Source organism: Cetorhinus maximus, chromosome 10 (assembly GCF_964194155.1).
Source record: "Cetorhinus maximus chromosome 10, sCetMax3.hap1.1, whole genome shotgun sequence".
Classification (NCBI taxonomy): domain Eukaryota; kingdom Metazoa; phylum Chordata; class Chondrichthyes; order Lamniformes; family Cetorhinidae; genus Cetorhinus; species Cetorhinus maximus.
Window position 1 is genome coordinate 70441152 of NC_135888.1, and position 21162 is coordinate 70462313.

Genomic DNA, 21162 nt, shown 5'->3' on the forward strand with positions numbered 1-21162 from the left:
GATCTTGAGGTCTGTTTAGCGACTTGCAGCTCGCCTGTCAAATCTAAAATGAGGCCAGAGCCTGAAAAGTGCAGGGACCGCTTTGTTGCCAAACCCAAGTGTCAAAACCAACCCCTATGTATCATCCTTACACTATACAGCCTGGGAAAGTGAGCAGTGATGGCTGTGGAACAGAGAGTAGGGAGGGGCCATGAAGCAGGGAGATAGGTCTCTATTCAGAAAGCTGCCTGGTGGTAACAAAAATGAGGAGCAAATAGCTCAGGAAATACCACATTTTAGCTGTTTTGTTTGGCTGAAGAGTAAGTTAAAAATAATTCAGCAGAGCAAAGGTATAGGGTTTGAGGAGGAATGCAACCCAAAAACCAAAAATCTAGGAATATGGTGCATGGTCTAGACTCTGTTTAAATTAACTGTTCTGTTATTCTTTCTCAATAAATTGATATGCTTGTATTCATGTTCGCTCGACAAGATCTGAACATGATAACAAAAGTGGGAAAGTTGGCTGTGGTTAGGTGACTAGGTAGAGCCAGAGTAGGCCCGTTACAGAGGTAAGCAGAATTTAAAAATACCAGCTTCTCAGAACCCGTTTGTCTGTATAACCTAAATAACCTTAATACATACAATAAGCTATAAAACACCAGGAACAAGGGGCAGGATTTTTAGGTTTGCGGGTAGGTCCGATCGACGGGTCTGGGATCGGCTGGGGAATGGACCACCGACGGCGATGGGCCCCTGACCGCGATTTCACACTGGCTGGCCAATTAACGGCCCGCCAGCGTGAAGCAGGCACTGAAATGCTCAGCGCTGCCGGGGTGGGGGCGAGAAGAGGGCAGGTGCTGATGTAAGTGCGGGCGTGGGTGAGCACAGAGAGCTGCCTCAGGGAAGTGAAGACTTCAAAACAATTAAATAAAGATATTAAAACCATGAAAAAAAAATCCAAGCATCACAATCAGTTACCTGAACATATACATGTTAAAAATTCTGTCCATAGATTTTTCTTTTTCTTTCATTTAATAATGGAAACCTCAACCCACTCTTGGATGAGATTTCAGCAAAAATGCAAAGTCCGCCTGGCAGATTCGCTCGTCCGTTAACCGTAAGGTTGGACGAACCACGAAAAATCGGGGACAATTGGACCTTTAACAACTTTAATTGTCTTCTTAATTGTTGGAGGGTGTGCTCCCGACACTTGCATGCCCGCCAACTGAAATATCACGTGAGTGTGGGATGGCGTCACGACACTTGCTCGGCATTATCTCGCGCGATTTTGAATCTGATCAGGTCGGGCATGTGCCTGCATGCCGACCTAAAATTTCTGCCCAAGATCTGATCTGTAACAAGCACAGAGATGATACATATAACCAGGCAGTTCCTTAATCAGCAAACATTTTATTCAATTGTTCCCTTTAAACTGCTATCATTAAAAGTATATATATGTGATAAATCCCGATTGTAATTAATTCATTCCAGAAGAGTCCTTGCACTAAAATTGTTAGCAAAGTTCCAAATCTAACTGTAGGCTTAATCTAGGAGTAAGTGGTGAAAAATTATATAATTGCAGTTCTTCAGCTGTGCCTCAGTTGTCGCATTTTCGTATCTGAGTCAAATAGTAGCGGATTTAAGTCCCACTTCAGAGACTTGAATGGATAATCTAGGCTGATACTTCAGTTTAGTATTGAAAGAGTGGGACTTGCTGCACAGGGCTACGGGCCAAGTGCTGGAAAATGTGATTAGAATAGATAAGTGCTTGATGGCCGGCACGGTCAGTGCTTTACAACTCTATGACTCACTGTTGGAGGTGCTGTCCTTAGGATGAGATGTTAAACTGAAGCCCCATCTGCCCTCTCAGACGCACATAAGGATCTCATGACATTATATGATGAAGAGTGTGATGAGTTCTTCTAGTATTGTGGCAAACGTTTATCCCCAACCAGCACCTAAAATGAATGATCTGGTTATTTATTTCATTGCTATTTGTGGGAGCTTTCTGTGCACAAATTGGCTGCCACATATCCAACAGCTACTATGCTTCAAAAGTAAAGCTTTTCATTGGCTTTAAAGCGTTTGGACCATGAAAGGCATTGTATAAATGCAAGGCATTCTTTCTTTCTTATTATTGGATCTGATGTGCAACAAAAATAGAATACTGTTTAAAATCAACTCATGGTATGTGAATTTCTGGAAGCTTTAATAAATAAGCATCACAAAAAATGATTGCATGCAAGTTCTTACATCTACTAATTCAAAAATGGATCATTTACCATGTTGGTTAAGGTTTATGCCTATAAAATTGTCTCTATAAGCTAGCAACTTTTTCATTACATTGAATGACCAACTGATGTTTTAAAAGATGCAAGCCATAAATGCTATACCCTATCTTTTTGACATGCTGCGCATTTCCACTATTTGCAGTTTTACCTTTTAATTATCCTAATGTTTCTCTTTGGATCTCATCAGCTTTCTTTCTCTTCTTCAGAAATGGTACTAAAATTCAATAACTAAGATTAGTAGCTATATTTTTTATATCAGATATCTGTCTCACAGATATATGATGTATTTTATGCTTTTTCATTTGCATCGTGTTGTGTTGGATCTGAGGCAAATCTACTCCTTTAGCTATTGCAATTTGCATGGGATAGTTCTGCATTTAGACTGCATTCAAGATTTATATAGGCTACAAATTATATTATAATATATTAGAATTAGTTACAGGGTGCTTTTGACATGCAGGCTTCAAGACAACTTAATACAACATTACTATTGCAAAATACCTAAAATAGGAAACACCACGTCTAGCTATAACAAGCTCCTAGGCAGGAGGAAGGTTCCTTTTGAAGAGCAAGATTTGGCATATCCTCTGGTGGAAATCATGCATAACAAGTGAAAATAATTCATGCCTGTCAACCAACATCTAAAAGCCACCAGGGTAAAATTCAACTCCAGCAGTAGCAGCTTGGCTGCTCCCGACACACCCTGCCCGATTTTTCAAGCAGTACAAAGCAGTTTATTTCTTTAGTTTTAATATCTGTGCTGATAAAAGGAATATTTTTAAATTTGCTTCTTAATTCAGGAACAAAGGTTATGAGCCAAGACTCATAGCACAGCCCAAAGTAAAGGAGATATGTTGAGTTAGGAAGGAGTGACTAAGTGATGCCAAACCTAAGTTTCAAAATCCTGATGACTAAGAGGCTGTAAAGACTGAGGAAGATAAGGAGTTGCATGATTTGAAGATCTGGAAATCAGTAGGTTTCAGTAGGAGACTGTGCTGTTTCAATTACACTCTGATGGGATGTAGGGAAGAGTAAGAGTGTGGATTTTAGCATAAGAAGAAAGATGAGAGGGTGGTTCAGAGCAGCCTTGATCATTGTAGTGTAAAAGAAAAACATACTAAAAAACTTTGCATTGAGACATTTGCAGTGAGACAGGGAATGGAGGTTAGAACAGAAATCAAAATCCCCCTAAAATGAAAGCCAAGAAATTTGCTAAATGGCCTCTAAATCATCCAGTCTGGCAGGCAGGAAGCAAGCGTACATTACTGTAGTGTTCAGTTTTTCTGTGTTTGATTATGTGAGTCTATTTACTATTGATGCTCAATGTGCTAGACTGGCTAAAAGCCTGGGTGTGAACTCAGAAAGGTAAACATACTGTAGAAGTTGCTGGAAGCAAAGAGCTGTAAACATGTGGTAGACATTTTAAAGCACCGTGAATAAAGGTCCTACTCAAACAGAAGCTGGTGTGTCATCTTTGCACAGCTCCAAGTTATAAAATATACAACAAAGTAGCGACAAGGATGATGGAGAAAAGTTTAAATTTACCAGCTCCAGCACTGTTTTTTCCTCCACTGGGAGATCCACCCATGCCATGGGATCTGTGGATTTCAGGGCTCAAGACTTACTTGCCCACTACAGGAATGGACAGTCTGGATGTAGCAGTGATCTGCAAGAATGCAGTACTTGTACGTTGTTTCAGAGTAGAAGGCCAGTGGATATTAGAGCAGCTCACAGATGATACATCTCTGTTTGGTACAGTGAGAAGTGGTCTCAAAGAATACTTTGCGCCAAAGAAAAGTGTGATGATCGAATGATAATAATTCCGCTAGAGATGCTAGGGAAATGGTGAGCCCATAAAACAATACATGGCAGCATTGTGGCAACTGCCTTCTAAATGTAAATGTGGCACACTAACGAATGAACTCTTCTGTGGCCAATTAATTGAAAAGACTTCAATTCCATTAATTAGGGAAGGTCTCCTCATGGAGGATGATGTTTTAACCTTGGAGAAAGACCATTATCTTTGCAATCCAAATCAAATATGACATGTTAGATTTGAAGAGGTCACACAGAAATGCACCCTCAGACGAGAGGCGGAATCATCCCAGATTTGCACTAATTGCGGTAGCGGGCGGGTAAAATGATGTTTTACCTGCCAGCCGCAATGCTGTTGTGTCCCAAACCCGCTGCATTAGTTATGCATTCTCGGGAAACACACTGTTTTGACAGGAGGTGAGCTCTCATTCACCCACCACGCCATCACCTAGCCGTTCCAGCATGCCGGGCGCCATATTTAAAGTCCAGACCCGTGCACACATCCCACTGCTTCCAACCCATGGCTACTGCAGGGAAGACGTCGAAGAAAGGCAAAAAGACTGCAGCCCCCAGGTATAGTGATGAATTACCGGAATGCCTTTTGGATGCTGTGGAGGCCTGCCGCGATGTCTTCTACTCCCGCTCTGGCCGTAGGATGGGCAGTGGCGTGACTAACCAGGCTTGGAAGGCGGTGGCAACGGTGATCAGTGCCAATGCTGCACAAAACTGGTTGGCCATCCAATGCAAATAGAGGATGAATGATCTCATCCATGCAGCCAGGGTATGGCAACCATCTCATTGCTCTAAACTCACACACTCAAGCCCATCACACATTCACTGGCATCTCACTTACTGCCAGCTCAAGGGACATCACCACTCACTCTCTCACACATCCTCACATCTGGCCTCATCTACTCTGGAGACTGTCTCCTCAGTCCTCACCATCTTGAGGCCACTTGCACAGATCAACGTGCCCCGCATACACACACCCTGGGATACCCTTCCTTCCCAGTACAGTCCTTGTCCTGCAGCCTCTTCCCTTGCCTGAGGCCACTTCTCCCCCTTCACCAAGCAAGCCCTAGCCCTGCAGTCATTGAAAAGCTACCCACATATGGCTGACCTGTAGGTAGAGACCTGCCGTGAGGGCCCCTAAATGTGATGTGGTGCTGTCTGTGAATCCTGGCACTGATGACTGCGAGTGCTGACCAAAGCAAGGTAGGCAAACAAGCCTTGAAGTCCCAAGTGAAGTGCAGCCCGCCAGATGCACATCACTTATGTACTATTGTGAAACACGTCAGCATATTTTCCTGCTGACGTAGGTGGATGATCCAGCGGGGGATGATTCTGGTAGGCTGGCTTCATAATGAAATGCAGATGCATTACAATGAGTTAGCTGACATCCGCTGGCAGGAAACGCAGCTCACCATTGGTGGGGGCTGAGTGGAGGACCACAAACTGGTTTCATGCCGTTGTGAAACTGATCGTGCCATATTGTACGCTCATACCACCAAACATGGCCGATCCACGAGTGGGATGAGGTTTCCAAAAGCAAATAAAAATAAAATGAAAACTTTAATTGTGCATTAATAACATGTCCCTGCTCACGTGACAGAGTCACAAGAGGGGACATGTTTCATGACATTTTAATTTTTTTATTAGTTTTTAAAATATCTCTTCATCTCCCTGAGGCAGCTCTATGCCTCAGGGAGATTTTCAAGCACCCACTCGTGTGCATGCGCTAAGTTCATGTTTGGCCCGCTTGCCCTCCTCACTACCCCCCCCACCCCCCACCCCTCCTCAGGCAGCGCTGCTGCTCGCGGGCCTTAATTGACATGCCAGTGTGAAATCATGGCCTGGTGCTGATTGCAGGTGGTGGTCGGCTTCCCGACCACCCCTGCCTGCCCCCGCTGAGCCCACCTGCCAAGGGCAAAATTCTGCCCCTTGTTTCCTAAGAACAGAAATCTATGTCTTTACCATACTGAGTTAACAGCCAACAATTGAGGTGGATTACCAAGAATTGCTCACTGGACAGCACCTCAGAAATCCACTACATCTCTTATCAATTTGGTTGCTAGAAATTATGACAACCCTAGGCTATTCTCTACATCTTAAACTACTAATCAAACCTATTACAATGTAGAATAATTTACAGAAGCAAAAAATATAGGCCAAATATTAGCCAGCAACATTACTTGTATAATAGCATGATAAACAATCTGCAAGAGGATAATATGTATGTTTTTAGAAAGCTGCTTTCAGCTTGTTTTCTTATTGTAACGGAAAGGTTCTTGGGATGACTCAGGTCAGCCCCCTCTTGTTCCTTGGTTCATTCTTGAGTCATTTCTTAGGATGAGATGTTACACATGGGCCAGAATTTTATGCTGGTTGTTCAGGCACGCGTCCTGCCCGCCAGCATGTGCGTGTCCCGATATTATTGCAATATTTTGCCCGGTGGGTGCGTGCAACAGTCAGAAGCTTGACCGCTGACATTAAGTGGGCAATTAAGTCCATTAAGGAAGCAATTGAAATTGATTTTTCATGGCCCGTCCACTTTTACGGTTGGTGGACATGCCAATTGGCCAGGCGGACTTTACATTTTCACTGAAACTTTGATCCAGGCGGGGTGAAATGTTTGGGGTGAAATATAATAAAAAAAGGTATCTGGGGACAGATGCTTTTTGAGTTCTGCTGTCAAGTGCTTAAATGTGCTGCATAGACACAGTTTGGTGCATTTTTTTCTGGCCATTTAATCTGTGCAGGCCTGCAGCTCCCTCCCTGAGGCAGCTCCGCAGCAGCTGTCTGCCTTCAGGCAGCTCGCTAGAAGAGCCCACTTGCACCCTTACTTTTGTCGGCATCCTCCCTCTTCCTGCCCCCCTCGGCAGTGCTGAGGCTTTCTCAGTGCACGTTTTACACTGACTGCCCGTAAATTGGCCAGAGTGAAATTGCGTTTGCAATTTGCGTATTTCATGTCCACTTCTGGGCCTGCTGATCATGCGTGCCTGATGAACCTAAGGTTCAGGCCTTGGATTACTTGTGTGTCAAATTCCCATGTAGCACCATTGCTTCTTTATTAGAATTGAAGACTAGCAGCCAGAACTAGAATATTTATGTCTCTGGCACCCTTTGAAGTAAAGATATTATTTTGAAGAAGTCAAGCAAACATAATGTTAATAGTCTTCATACCTTGGTGGACAAAAAGGATAATGGTGTGTAGCAGTGGAATTTCTGTTTCTGCAATTTGGTTTTTCAATAATAACTAATTAATGATTAATTTGATAAATACTGCATCCAATAACATTTTGAATCACATTGTTCGCCATCACAGGGATCTCACTATTTAATTCTTGATCAACAACCTTGTATGACACTGCAAGATATCCATGCCTTTATTTGATGCTTTGCAAAAGCAATGCTACCATTTTAACTCCAATTATTTGAATTATACAAAAACTAAAGACAGAACTCCTATTTTTACTGCATTACTTGGATTCCTATCCTTTGGTGGGCTCATGCTGCACCTATAACAATTGGATTGGATCTGCAGCTGTCGCTTCACAAATACTTAAATTTTACCATCTCCAAACAAAATGAAGCCTAATAAACGACATAGAATTTACAGCACAGAAAGAGGCAATTCGATCCAACTGGTCAATGCCAGGGCTTATGCTCCACATAAGCCTCCTTCCATCCTAGAATGCCAGAATCTGAATTTGAAAAAAGAAGTTCTACAACAAATTAACAATTCTTACATCACTTATGGCACAGAGTATCAGTAAAACCAGTTATTCTTGCCCAGTGTATGCATCACAGAGAAGCAGAATATATCTTGGCAATCCAGTCATACATTTATTCAAGTGCAGCAAAATTGTACAGTTTTTTTTTTCAGTTTGAGACATGCCATGTTTCCCTAAAGTGTTAAAGAATAGTAGGGCACTTAAACAGCACAGAAAATTCTAAATTAGCTTAATCTGGATTAAATCCAAATGAAAAATACTTTGAATAAATGGGACTTCAGTAAACATGAGCACTTTGCTGCTGTTTGTTCTTCATTAACCACGCACTAGTCTTTCCATTTCCTGTGTTTAAGTCTCTATAGCCGTAAAGTCTTGCACTGTTACTGAGAAATGTATTGAGACATTCTCCAGTGTAACACCCATCACATCATAGTGTTTTTCAAAAGATATAGTGCAGCTGTTCATGTGTAGACAGCTTTGGACGTTTTTACATTCAATCTCCTTGCAAAACAGTAGACTACAGGAATCAACACTTTCAGTCTTAGAAGTAGCTAGAGTGAAAATGGAAAGCACCAAAGGATTATTTTTATTTTTAGAAAATACAGTTCATGTTTCATTTGACTGATTTCTAATGAGCCATAACTGAAGTGATTTAAAATGCAGAATTCTGCTCCCTGGGCTGTCTGGAATATCTCAAGGTTAAAATATATTTTCTACTATTTGAAGTTTAATCTATTGGAAAGAAAGCCTAATAAATGCACAGCTGTTTTGCCAAAGGATGTTACAAATGGACTCAGATTTCTGTGTGATGGGATATTAGTTGGAATTTTATGCTTATATTTGGACTTTTGGGAAAACTGTTGCTATTATGAAAGGGTAATATCATCTAGCAAGACAACTGACCTGTTGAGTGATGGGTGATGACTTGATGTCATATTTTGGCATCCACATCAACCATTGCATGGTGTCAACTAATGCATTTAAATGTGCCTAATTCATCCCTAAATCATTTGAGACAAGTTTACATTGCAGCAAACAGAGCTGTCGTGTTTTCCTCAGTGAGAATCGCAACTGCTATATGACGTGGTTTATCATTTTGCTTTTTAATGGAGCAAATTTTGGAAGTTGCTGGACTCCTTAATGATATTTTAGCAAAATTATATTTTCAATTATATTTTAGCTAAATTGTTCATGGGAAGGTGACCTGTGAAATCACAGGCTCCAATATTAATCTGAAGGTGGGTTCTGAGGGGACAGAGGTTAGAATTGCTTGGGTGAAACCCTTTATTCAAGTCAGTGGGTTGGAATCTATGATTGCAACTGAATTGAAACAACACATTTTAACTATCAGGTTTTCTGTCTCCAAGTTGCACTGTGAATGTGATACACACCCACATGATGCAATGTCAACTCTAATAAAAAGCGACATTTGGATATGACAGAAAACTAGTGCAGTAGAGGCTCAGCTTAACCTGGGAACTGGTTATCGAGATATGTGCCATTGTGCAACAAGATCTAGCACCACAGTCTGCAGATCCCCGTGCCTTGGCAATGGCTCTTCTTAAGGTCACAGTGGCTCTGAGTTTTTATGCTGCCGGCTCTTTCCAAGCGTCATCCTCAGACTTCTTCAGCATCTCACAATCAGCCACACACAGGTGCATCAAGGCAGTCACAGCTGCTCTCTTTGCTTGGGTCGGGGAGCACATAACCCAATGGATGTGGTGTCGCAGACACAGGGGGCCAGGAGATTTGCTGAATTAGCGGCTTCCCTCAAGCACAGGAGGCTAGGGACTGCACCGACATCGCTATAAGGGCACCGGAGGCCTTCATAAACAGGAAATCCTTCCACTCCCTGAATGTCTAAGTGATGTGTGACCACACCAAGGTGTTCCTGCACATATATGCACAGTACCCTGGAATGCTGCCACGATTCTCTTATACTGAGGAATTTGCAACTGCCTCAGCTTTTTCAGACATCAACACAGGTCTGTGGTTGGCTTCTGGGAGACAAGAAGAATCATTGATCCTCTCTTAAAGACAATCACCCCTTTAAGGAGGTGGCTGATGACCCCCTTTAAGAGGCAGCACATGGAGCCCAAAAGGCACTACACCAACAGCCAAGTGCTGACTCATAACACACTAAAGTGGGTTATTGTCATCTTGAAGATGCACTTTAGGTGCCTTGACTGTTCTGGAGGGGCAAGAACAAAGAAGAAAGAACAAAGAAAAGTACAGCACAGGAACAGGCCCTTCGGCCCTCCAAGCCTGCGCCGATCACATTGTCTGTCAAACTAAAACATTTTGCACTTCTGGGGTCCGTATCCCTCTATTTCCATCCTATTCATGTATTTGTCAAGCTGCCTCTTAAACACCACTATCGTACCTGCTTCCACCACCTCCTCTGGCAGCGAATTCCAGACACTCACTACCCTCTGCGTAAAAAACTTGCCCCGCACATCTCCTCAAAAGTTTTCTCCTCTCACCTTAAATCTATGTCCCCTAGTAATTGACTCTTCCACCCTGGGAAAAAGCTTCTGACCATCTACTCTGTCCATGCCACTCATAATTTTGTAAACTTCTATCAAGTCGCCCCTCAATCTCCGTCGCTCTAGTGAGAACAATCCGAGTTTCTCCAACCTCTCCTCATAGCTAATAACCTCCATACCAGGCAGCATCCTGGTAAACCTCATCTGCACCCTCTCCAATGCCTCCATATCCTTCTGGTAATGTGGCGACCAGAATTGCATGTAATATTCCAAGTGTGGCCTAACCAAGGTTCTATACAGCTGCAGCATGACTTCCCAGCTTTTATACTCAATACCCCTGCCGATGAAGGCAAGCATGCCATATGCCTTCCTGACTACCTTATCCACCTGCGTTGCCACTTTCAGTGACCTGTGGACCTGTACACCCAGATCCCTCTGCCCGTCGATGCACTTAAGGGTTCTGCCATTTACTGTATAATTCCTACCTGTATTAGACCTTCCAAAATGCATTACCTCACATTTGTCCGGATTAAGCTCCATCTGCCATTTCTCCGCCCAAGTCTCCAACCAATCTATATCCCATTGTATTCTTTGACAATCCTCTTCACTATCTGCAACTCCTCCAATCTTAGTGTCGTCTGCAAACTTACTAATTAGCCCAGTTACATTTTCCTCCAAATCATTTACGTATACTACAAATGTCAAATGTCCCAGCACTGATCCCTGCGGAACACCACTAGTCACAGCTCTCCATTCAGAAAAGCACCCTTCCACTGCTACCCTCTGTCTTCTATGACCAAGCCAATTCTGTATCCATCTTGCCAGCTCACCTCTGATCCCGTGTGACTTTACCTTCTGTACCAGTCTGCCATGAGGGACCTTGTCTAAGGCCTTACTGAAATCCATGTAGATAACATCCACTGCCCTTCCATCGTCGATCATCTTTGTCACTTCCTCGAAAAACTCGATCAAGTTAGTGAGACACGACCTCCCCTTCACCCATGCTGCCTCTCACTAATATGCCCATTTGCTTCCAAATGGTAGTAAATCCTGTCACGAAGAATCTTCTCCAATAATTTCCCTACCACTGACGTAAGGCTCACCGGCCTGTAGTTTCCTGGATTATCCCTGCTACCCTTCTTAAACAATGGAACAACATTGGCCATTCTCCAGTCCTCTGGGACCTCACAGTGAGGATACAAATATTTCTGTCAAGGCCCCAACAATGTCCTCCCTTGCCTCCCTCAATACTCTGGGGTAGATCCCATCTGGCCCTGGGAACTTATCCACCTTAATATTCTTCAAGATGCCTAACACCTCCTCTTTTTTGATCTCAACATGATCCAGGCTATCTACACACTCTTCCCTAGACAAATCGACCGCTAAGTCCTTCACTTTGATGAATACTGATGAGAAGTACTCATTTAGTATCTCTCCTATTTCTTCTGGCTCCACACACAGATTCCCACCTCTGTCCCTGAGTAGGCCTACCCTTTCCTTGGCTACCCTCTTGCTTTTTACATATGTATAAAAGGCCTTGGGATTTTCCTTAATCCTGGTTGCCAATGACTTTTCATGACCTCTTTTAGCCCTCCTGACTCCTTGCTTAAGCTTCTTCCTACTTTCTTTATATTCTCCACGGGCTTCATCTGTTCCCATAAGGCACTTCCATATTCCCCTGCAAGGGTCTCTAGAGTAGTCATCATGCTCCACAATATGGCACAGTGGAGGGGCTACAACCAGAGGGAGCAGAATCTGGCCCAATAGTTATAAAATCTGAGGAGAAGATGATGAGTAAGATGAGGAGCAGGAGGAGGAGGCCCCTGACAGAGCTATGGATCTGACATGGAGAGGGAGGAAGAAAGTGGCAATGGGAGACCATCTGAGGGGCAAACCCATGTAGCCATGGAAGATTCTTTGCAGGAAGGGTTCATCACCTGAAGCCTGTTGATTCAGAGTAGATTCTTCTCGGCTCTTGAAAGGTCACCAATTACATCAGCCGGTCCCCAGTGAGCAGCTTCCACATAATAAACCTTTAACATGGGAGCCACAACTTCCTCAGGGAAATGTCGCTCCCCAACAAGAGAGAAAACCAACAGCACAGACTGAAAGTCAGTACCATCAACATGGCTAAAACCATGACCATCATAACCCTTGGCTTCAACATAGTTCACAAATACACCTTGAGAAGTCCTTCACAACCTGGACTGTGCACATAAATGTTAGAGGCTGTCAATGAATTGGAGAAAATGCCACCTTGTGCTTAGTCAAACCATGCCCACCATGCCAAGAGTGCAAGTTAAAGCCCAACTTTAGACCCACAACCTTCAGATATGATTTTATGTGCTAACAGTACTGCAGCAACCACACATTGTACAGGGTGATGCCACACATTTGATAGAACAACTCCTTTTACTACCTTCCACATTATCCACCCATCACTGGCATCCAATGTCAGGAATGTGCAACATCTGCAACGGGCAATGCTGCCAAACACCTTGGCTCCTGTGACCCCATGGCCTCTACAACCTAAGGTTTCAAATGTAGTGGAGAAACCCCACAAGCCTGCTTCCCTGGATCACACATGGCATCTTGACATGTGGGAAATCCGCTTAAGTGACTGTGTAACATTCACGTATGGATGACAGCCTTCGACAGGTACCCATGGTTGAAGTGCACTGATAAACTGGATTTGATCTTTGAGTCTGATCACTGATCCTCCCTTAAAGACAATCATTGATGGACATGAAATGCTGCAAGGATTATTTCAACCTGCAACCCATGGTTTACTACGACCTTATCTGAATGTCGGGAGAAGGAAGCAGCCTTCCACTTCCAGATAAACATGGGCACGCCCTTTATGGCGTCAATGAGAGATGGACTTCAGCATGCAGTCTTCATTGCCAATGGTAAGAACCTCCTTCATCCTGTTAATATTCTCATTGAGGGTATTAGTGTACAAAAGCAGACCGAAACATTTTTGGCAATAGTGATTTGTATTTACAATGTGCTTAATTGTGATATAAACAAAGTGATATGAAATGAAGCCAGAGTGAATCCATCAGTGATTGAGGTGATATGATGCCGTGTAGTCACGAACACTCCTACATAGTGCCCCCTTGTGTTGCCTCAGAGGAAGTGGAGGCAGGCTGCTCACCTCTTGAGCTATATGGCATTGAGGAGCACAGTGGTCAGCTTCATTGTAGAGGGACCTGTTGGGGACCTACCTCAGATATGGCCTTTGTATTTCTGCAGGGGTAGCCATTGTCACTCGGACAAATAGAGTAGATGAGGGCTCCAGTGGAGGCGTTGGGGAGTTAGAAGATAAGGGTGCTGAGATGCTCTCAGAACCTTCACCCTCCCCACTAATCTCCACAGCACTAGGTTGGCCTTCAGGTGTGTTAGCTGGGGCTGGCTGCTGGGGCACAGCAGTTGTCCAGTCCAGCAATCATTGTGCCACCAGTGCAAATGTTCTGTTAAGTAAATGCAGCTCCTCATATAAGAGCAGACTACTCCAGTGAGCTTTGTACCCTTTGCAGGAAGTTAGGCTGATCTTCCATCTTCTCCGAGTGATGCTGCATATGTCTCTCCATGAGATGGCCATTCTCACATGGCTGGAGCTCATATGGGTGAGCCCCCAAGACAAGATTGGAGCTCACCATTGCAATGGACTCCTCCATTCACAGTGTGTGAGCTCACATTGCTTCAGGCAACTCCACCATACGTCCACACATCGACTGCTGATGCTCCAAATGCTGTGCCCCATAAGGTGAATCTTGAGGCCCCATCTCCATGCCTAATGAAGCATCATCTTGACTGTCCTCCCTCCTCTGAGGGGTCTATACGCAGATGGCTCTGACTCAGACACCTCTTCCCGCCCCCTGGTGTGATGCCACCAACTCTAAACATGTGCTAAGTCCCTCTGATGTGCTGGTATCTGTGTTGGTGGAGTATGCACTAGTCAGATGTGACGCTGCCTCCTCGGACATCTATTCCTCCTCCTGATGCTAAGGGAATAGGTGGCCCTGGAGGCTGAGTGAGTGGTGCAGCGACCTGTGTGAGGCACAAAAGGAGGTAATGATGTTTGTCCCTTTACATTATGAAAGCGTGGCTGATACATGCCATTGCCTTTAGTCTCTAACCATAATTGCAGTACCCTTATCATACAACCCAACTTTCACGCTCCCTCTCATAGCAACATCCCCTTCTATTTAATGAAATAACAAGATAACTGCCACCATTGCCATCATGTGCCAAAGTTCCTCTACCACTGCCTTTAGGCACCTGCTACGGGTGATTCTCGAACCCCGACAACCAGCCAGGCAGGCACCCTGGCTAACTCCATGGCTGTCTCCTCCACATTCCTGATCGCCTGTAACCTCGGGGACTCACCCCCAGTCCGAGCCATCTCCCTGGAATTATGAGCCCTTTGTCCTGAAGATATTGTTGTGTTATTATGATATAATAGGCAACAGTCGCTCATAGTAAACAGATTGTGAGTTCATTTATTAAGACAAGGCACATGAGAACTGTTATACATGGGGAAAAAGCTTGAAGACATCAGGGCTGAATACCTGTGCTCTGCTCAAGGCCAAAGTGAAACTAAGACTAAATCACATGACACACTTCCCTTCTATTGATGCCATGCTGCTATCTCTGAAAGGAATATTACACCAGATATACCATAAAGAGTGATGTCAGCCTAATATATAGTGCAGCCAGTGCCAAATCTCTTGAATCTGGCAGTGACTCACAGTGCACATTCACATCTCTACTGTGTACACCTATAGGAGCTGCTTGGGCATACAGGCCTTCATGCTACAGGAGAGGTATGAGAGGTTTCCTAATGTAGGTACAGCATTAAGATGTGAACCATCACTTTGACCTCCATGTGCTTCTGCCAAACATCTCACCTTGCCAGAGTTCAGCAGCTCTTGGAACCTCTTCCTGCATTGAATTTATGATCGGGCATGGCCCCCTGCTGTGCTCACAGTGGAGACTATCTCCTACCATGCCCTCTTGGGTCGCTGTTGGGGGGTTCCCATGGCCACAGCGATATAAGGTGCTGTGCTGTCTCTGTACCTCCTCAACCACTTTCTGGAGGTCCTGGTCACTGAAGTGGGACACAGCCCCTTCCACTCCTTCCCCATTTGCCCTGCTTTGTGACATTCTGGCATGAGAAAAGGTGTAAAAGAACAACATGGAAGGTTTCCAGCTTTAAATGGTCTCACACATATGTTTGCCTACATACATGAACCATGCTCCCTATCTCGTCAATGCCTAACGTTGCTGGGGAGAGATTGGGAATGGGGCTGGTCGAATGCAGGGTGGCCCGGCATTTATTTCTGTCTCCACCAGATGGCATGTTGTGCTCCCAAACACAACCTACCCTGCTGGCCTGCTCCCTTTGAGTCTTACTGTTCTGCCATGAAAGTGTGCTGCTGTGAGGAGAAGGCTCAGTTGTATTGCTGCACCTTGAGAGAGGGGTGGAAAGAGGGTAGATGGAAGGGCAAATGTTCTTGCAAATCAATCGTCCCCTGAGGCATTATGCAAATCTGAGTCAATAAAGAATATTGTGAGCAGCTGATGGTACCAAGATGCTGCCATCTCCGCGGCTGTGTCTTGTGATGCTTTTCCAGCCTTAACTTAGTAGAATGTGTTCCTTCATTACAAGTTGAAAAGGCAGCAGCGATGATTATATTTTTCTATGGAAAGCCCATGATGGAGCATCTCTTGTGGTGTCGGCAACCAGTTGGACAACTATTACAGTTAATACTCACCCCACTGTTGATTGAAGTCTCCTCCAAGCAACAGCAACGCTTGCATCCACTTCCTGCTTCACAGCAGGAACTCCTTATAGGCCCTCCTTTTTTACCACTCCTGAGACATGTTACCCTCGCACATCTGTACTGCGTCTGGGATCGGCAGGCCTGACCTGCATCCCACTCCCCCCACCCCGCCCCGACCGCAGGAGCGAAAATCTGACTGTTTGAGGCTGTTCCTCCCGAGGCAGATTTGCACACCCGATTTGGGAGCGAAAATCTGGGCTTTGGTTATTGTGGTGGTGCTCAGATTGCCACACGTGTGAAATCAGTTGCAACTTGTACCTGTTAGAATCCAGCCAGAAAAGTGAATCTGAGTAGGTGCTTGTTCCAGCTAATGTTATTGCAGGGAAACTGTACTTAATTGCCAGCTCTGACAAACCATGCATCTGTCATCTGTCTTATACAACTATGTGCAGTGGACTGTGGGACCCTTCCGATGTCTCTGGTAGCCCCATGGAAGGAAGCAGAGGCCCTTGTGGGCCCGTATGACCATTGCAGCCATATGACGCCCCAGATTCAGCAAGTAGCTGGTCTTCTTTGTAGGAGAATGCAGATACCTGCCACTACCTGGCTTAACAACCTCAGTTTGTAGAAGCACTGCTCTTCTGACAGATCAAGGAAGATGAGCCCCCGTCTGTACATGCTGTGACATGGATAGTACCACCTACAACCTTGGCCTCCCTTCTCTACACCTCCCTCCTGTGCACCTCTCTCCTCTAAGCCTCTGACCTGTGCCCTGGCCTCCTGTGCTCCTCCCTGCAGTTCCCCTCATTTCTGTGTACCTCAATCCTGTGTGCTTTCCTCCTGTGCATCTGCTGATCCCACCACAGAAAGTTGTCAACGCTGTGGGTGGCGATGGTCCCCATCTTCTGATGTGTTACCAAACACATCCAACTTGCCTCCCATCCTGATCATGATCTTACCCATTTGTAGCCTCTTAAGTCTAGGAAGTGCTGCATCTAAACAAGATTCTCTGAAAAATATTTCCTGGAGAGGACTGAGACACCAACTGTAATAAATAAGGTTGAATCCAAATGGGACAATCAAAACTTTTAAATACCCACGTGATCTACATCTCAATCTTGCCTCAATCAGTGTTCCCAAACCCTAGGGAACCCGTGCTGGATACATTAACGTAAAGCTAAGTAAAATTCAATTGAAAAAGACTGCATTAATGTATCCCAAAGATGCTAATTGGTGCAAATGCTCAGCTATCTGCATTAATTAAGGTCCCAACTTCGGTGAGCAGATTACTTGCAAGAATCCAGGCACATCTCCTTAAATGTTGAAGTGGGTGCATTGGAGCTGGGTTATGGTTGCAATCTCAAATTCAGTTATTTTAACTACTCAGACATCTGCAGCCCACACATTTTTGGGGGTAAAAATTACCTCTATGGTTTCTAACACCCCTGCTGCACATAAGACTGTGGGATACTGGTTGGTTAGCTTAGAAAAGATCATTACACATTTTAACTGTGTTTTATTCTTTTTAGTGAACCACAGATCAATAACCCTATGGAAATTACATCACAGGCATTTTTTTTTACTGTAAATACTTCCAAGAACCAACTGTCTGGAGCATGGACATTGGTGTTCTGAATTCTCAGCAGCTTTCCATCTACCTACCATTGGGAACTCACCAAATGTGAGATTTGCCACCCTGTTCCAGCTGACAATTAACTGTTTTCGACCAATGGAGCAGTGTAAGTGAAATGCACCCAACTTCACAACTGTAATGGCTGAAAGGCGCTTCATGGAGTGATAAACAAAAACAGGTTGGCACTCCTTCCACCCTGCCCCTGACCATAGGAGACTGATCCAGAATAGCTTGGAGTGGGTAGTACGAGGGTGAAGAGTAACACCCAAAATATTTTCCTAACCTAAGGGGCAACCAAATATATCACTTGAGGGTACACTCAAGTTCACACAATGCCATATTTGTGTGTGAGTATTATTTCAAGAAATGCCATGCAGCCAATGGTTTAAAAAAATACGTCCCTCTGCTGTTTTCACAGGATTTCGAAAAGGAACAATGCCAACTTGCTCACAGAAGAAGCTAGCACAATGCAGGATCCTATGTCATTCATCCACCTGTCGCAAGCAACAGCAACAGCAACAGCAAGATACCCTGGGAAATTTTGGTATTTAAACTTGAGGAGAGAACACTGGGGGAAATCACTGAGCACAAGTGAGGAGAAGCAGGTGGTGGGAGCCAGGGAGGAGCACAGGTCTGTTGTTCAGAGAACTAAGTTGTATCCTTGGTTCAACTACCTCATGAGCCATGTTGATGAACAAGTTGTTATTTCAGCATGCTTGTTTTATAGATATTTGAGCCTTAGTGCAAGGTTAGTTGTCATTTGATGCAATCCACGAGTCACGTGTGAAGTGGAACAGAACCCAAGCATCGTGGAAGTATCTCATGGATGTTCACACGACTGCTTTGGAGCTCTTAGGCTCAAATGTACAATAGGCTTTTTGATCTGGCTTCAATATAGTGGAAATAAAGTGGGGGGAAAAAAACATATGTAGGTCTCCCTAAACTCATTGCTGCCCTCAGTCTGAATAGATCATTGGGCATGTTTAGGATTGCCAACAAGAGCGTGACTTGAGTAGACTTGGACAAAGCTGTTATTTCACTGGATGGCCCACATGCAAACAATCCAGCCCCACACTCAAATACTGGTATGTGGTTGTCAAAAGTAGATAAGGCAAGCTAGATATCACAGCAGCAAACATGATGACATCCGAGGAGGGTCACTTCATGACTCAAAACAAAATGGCATATGACCGCCTCAATCATTTTTAAAAAAATCAGGAATGTAAAGATAACTGACCAAATTAATGTGTGATTTGAAGTGGGACCTAACCAGAACACTTGGGGAAGAATTTTTCGCTTGGCGTACGGGCAACATGCTCGAGAATAAAATAGCATGTGATGACGTTGGGTGAGCGTCCCATTATCATCGCACACTCACACGATAATTCGGCTGGCGGGCACCCGCAATTGCCGGAACTGTGCTCACCAGCTTTGCAGTGATTGCTGGCTTCCCCTGCATCCAGGGTACAGTCAACTGCACATGTGACCATCAAGGCACCAGAGGGTCAGCCGGATGCCTTTATGAACAGGAAGGGATTCCAATCCATGAACATGTGGATAGTGTGCGATCACAGGATACAGATTCTGCAAGTCTGTGCAAGGTACTCAGGCAGCTCCCATGATGCTTACATCTTGAGACACTCCCAGGTGCCGAGGATCTTCACTGCTCCAGCCCGACTGGATGGATGGCTGCTGGGTGACAAGGGCTATCCCCTGATAAGGTGGCTTATGACGCCCCTCCGCCATCCAAGAACAGAGGCAGGGCAGCGTTATAATAGGAGTCATGCCTCCACAAGGGCAGTGATAGAGAGAACGATAGATCTTCTCAAGATGCGTTTCTGATGTCTGGACCGTTCAGGGGGAGCACTACAATACCCCCCAGTGCGGGTGTCACTGATCGTGGTTGCATGCTGCACCCTCCACAATCTGGCACTGGCAAGGGGGGACCCACTGGAGGACGAGGATGTTGATGCAGCTGCACAGACCACAGAGGATGAATCCAGGAGGTGAGTGAGAAGAGGAGCATAGCGAGGAAAACATCGAGGGCGTGGAGGCAGACCTCAGTAACCTCCAGGGAGGCAGGGACACCAGGGACGCCTTGATCCAACGCTCCTTCAGCTAGGCTGCTAAATAAGCGCTACCACTTCATGCAGAGGCTGCCGCCTCCATCCCGAATGTCTGAAATGGCCCTTTCCTTTGACCCCAAAGTCCACTCAGTGCCTGTGCAGTAAGTTTTGAGGCACCCACATCCAACATTACAAACTGGTGTACCCTGCACCATGTTAAATAAAAAAGTTCAAGCATACTTAGGCCATTGTGACAAAAGAAAATTTATCTCAGGTTGACAGTCAAAACGAATTAACAGAAACTTCTCTGGTCTTCAACCCCAAACCAGTTAAAATAAACAAAACATTGCACAGCAGAAGATCACCCGTGACCAGTCCCTCTCGTGCCCATGATGCCTTAAACTTACGTTTGTTAGTGCTACACCTTAGTGCTCCCCCGTCACCGGCACTGGCATTGGAGAGAGCCTGCTGACTCTGCTGTCCTATTGGCCTTGATGACCTTGGTGGTCGTCCTCTGGCCAGTGGACCCTGTGCTGGCTCTGCCTGGGAGAAAGCAGCCAGTGCCACAGCTGGCATCTCCACAGTTGCCGCGGCCTCATCAGATGCCATGGTCATTGGCAGAGGGGCTGCTGCCATCATCCAGAGCGCCCTGAGAGGAGCCCGCAGAGACAACAGGCAGCTGGTGTGCCAAAGTGAGGGCGCTCTGGAATCCCCGGCTCACCATTGATGGACAGGCACCTAGCTGGGACACTGGGTGTCTCATCCATCTCCCACACTGGTACTGACCACCTGAGGTCAGTGGCTGTGTGAGGGCTTGCAGGTCCGAGCGCAATCCCAGGAACCATTGAGTCTGTTCCTGGAGCTGCCTCTCCATGATAGTCGCCAATCTCTCAATGGAGGAGGCATTGCACTCGGCCATTGGGGTCAACGCAGTGCTGATGCTCTGCACGGACTCCTCCAAAACAGAGATCAAGGCATGCATACCCTCATGGATCCTTCCGCACACCCCACTGGACATCCAGCATCTGCTGCCTAATGGATGAATCCAGAGGCTCATCATCTGCCTTCAACTGAGCATCGTCCTGGTCCCCAATAGTCCACCGACTGCCGGCGCCCTGGGCACTCTCTGCCTCTGCTTGCACCTCAAGTGAGTGTGAAGTGCCCTCACGAATGTGCACCGACATTCTAGCTGAAGATCTAACGCCCACCGAGGTGCTGGTATCTGTGCTGGTGCCTGGTTCAAAGAGTGGATGTGACGCAGGTGTGTCTGGAGCCTAGTGGTTCTCTGGCATCAGGGGTAGGTCTTCAGGGTCCTGTGATTGGGTGGGTGGTGACAAACCTAAGGGAGAGCAGTGACATGTCATTAGCT